Raw genomic sequence first — 2,681 nt, 5'->3', positions numbered from 1 at the left:
TTTGGTGGGGCCCGGAACGGGCGTGGCTCCGTTCATGGGGTTTTTGTCCCACCGACAGGCGCGGAGAGAGGCCTTGAAACACTCGAGGTCCGAAGTGTGCTCCGGTTACTGGCGGGGAGGTTTTGACGTGTGGGACGACGCGGACGGGGCGGGGACCGGGGTGGAAATGGAGGAGGAAGGGATAGGGTCCTTCGCGCAGAAGGGAGGGGAAGGACCGATCTGGTTGTTCTTTGGGTGTCGAACGAAAGCGGGGGACTGGATCTATCGGGAGGAAATGGAAAATTTCTTGAAACGGGGTGTCTTGAGTGAGTTGCAGACGGCGTTTTCGAGGGAGAGCGCTCGGAAAGTGTACGTGCAAGACAGGATGCAGGAGCAAGGGGAGGCGCTGGCCCGGATGCTGCTGAAGGAAGGGGCCTATCTCTACGTGTGCGGGGACGCCGAGCACATGGCCCGCGACGTGCATGCCAGCCTGAGGACCCTCTTGGTGCAGCACGGGGGTAGACAGGAGGGGTTAGGGAGTGAGGAAGAGGCAGAGGCCTTCCTGGTCGAGTTAAAGCAGCGCCAGCGTTATGTATTGGACATATGGGCGTAAAGCGATGCGAGAAGGGGGAAAGGGCAGTAATGTGGGAGGGATCCTGTAGCGTTGGCGCAGGAGCAGGAGCTTGCCAGCGAGCACCGTTCAAATCAATCAGACCCGATAAGAATGCACTCGGCTTCTGCCGCTTCCCTCCTTTGACTTTGGATATGCGCAGGATGGAGGGCACTTTGACTGCGTCCCGGTGGGCCCGCTTTCTGGTCGACTCCGAAATCCTCCGAACAAGCTCGCCGAACCGATTTCCTTCGAGAGGGCTGGCATGACACGGGGTGCATTGTGGCCTGAGGGAGATGCCACGCACGTCTGTGAGCCCTTCATGGAGACGGCGCCGAGCATGAAAGGGAGGAGGTGACAAGAGAGCTGTGGCATGACGCGGCTCAGCAGCAAGGTATTCGCGATGGACAATATAAAGGAATTTAAAAATGACGTACAGATTGAAGCTATCGACCACTCGAAAGGCGAATTGTCAAAGAAATCAAACAGGGCGCGATATCTTGTGTGTTTGTGAGGCAGTCTATTCTGCCCGGTCCCATATGCCTTCTGCCATGCACCATCTTTGAATATTGCTCTGTGTAAAGAGCGTTTTCAGTCCCTCCTCCCCCCACGACCAGCACAATGTCTCTGGAGCTTCCCACTCGGATGCTTCACGTCGTCTGACTGCCTCCAGCTGTTTGTGTGCGTCAGACTTATTCAGTCATCGCCACCATCCTTCTCTTTTTCTTGCTCTCCCCGTTTCGGTTTCCACTTCATCTTCTTGTGAGGCTTTCTTATCATCACCCCCTCCTTTTTCCTCCTTCTCACTTTCGTCTCTCCTGCGCTTATCGCTCCTATATTCTCTCCCTAACACTTATGCCCCTTTCCTGACATTCCAATCACCAGGCACAAAGTTTTCCTCGCATCTCTTCCTTCTCTTTACCCCGTTTTTCTTTCACATGTAACTCTCTTCCTCTCTCAATCTGATTCGTTTCTGCACATCACTGTGGGTTCTCTCTCACAGCCAAAGGAATATGCCGCAGAAGTCGCAAGTCGGTCTCCCCTAGGGGCACTGACCTGGCACCCCGAGCACTCCTTCCTTTCCATACACGCCTTTACAACACGAGTCCCGCCTCCCTCCGGGGGCTTCCCTACATCCGCCTCCCAGAAGATGGGGGACTAGTCTCCTCACCACCGTATGCCGCTGCCCTATCCACACCCCCCCCTATGTCGCACACCCACTCCAGGCCGCCATTCTTGCACGGGCCGTTAGGCTCGAAGCACTTCCCTCCCCCGCAACTTGGCTATGGCCATCCTTTATTTATCACTCTACCGCCTGCGCGAGGACGCATCCCCCCTTTCGTCATTTCTCTCCCAACCAAAATGCACATGCACACACCAATGGTTATCCCCCCTCCTTGCAGAGACTGCCTACTTTCCATTCACATCACATTGACCCGTCTCCTTCTTCAGCCACTCGACGTCTTTTCTCGTCCTACGAAACGTTTCTTCCCCCTTTCCACATTTCTCCCTCTCCAATCGTCCGCCAGGCCCCCTGAACCGACGCTCTGCCCCACACGACGTAGATCCGTCCCTCCCTCCCGTCTATTCCCCCTTCCTTCCCCCTCTGCCTACCAGGCCTCCTCCTCCACGACCAAATGGACCTTCTCCAGGATAAATTTCCCCTCCTTGTACTTCTGAGTCGCTTCGTAGGCTTTATCCTGTGAGCAATAAGGAGGTTATCAGCCGGACATCACCCCTGCCTCGCTTCTTCCTGGACCGGACCCTGCGCTTTCATCCCCATCGCACCACCCCGCCCATAAAGCCATGCATAAATGTCTGTTTAGTCGCTCCTCCCTCCCTTCCTCCCTCCCTCCCTCCCTCTTACGTATTTCCATCCCACCACTGTCTGACACCCAGCACAGCAGACGTCGCTGACCGCGTGGAGCCCCGTCATAAGAAGCCGCTCTTCGGAGGGGCCAAAGGAGACGTTCACGCTGGGAAGGGGCATGGGCACAGGGGGATAAGAGGGTGAGAGGGCAGGAGGGAGGACAGGCTGGAGAAAGGAAGGTGTCCACCACTTACACATCATCGAGAAGAAATGCGCGGCCCC

This window comes from Nannochloropsis gaditana, assembly GCF_000240725.1.
Source record: "Nannochloropsis gaditana CCMP526 unplaced genomic scaffold scaffold025, whole genome shotgun sequence".
Classification (NCBI taxonomy): domain Eukaryota; class Eustigmatophyceae; order Eustigmatales; family Monodopsidaceae; genus Microchloropsis; species Microchloropsis gaditana.
This window is presented reverse-complemented; position numbering follows the sequence as displayed.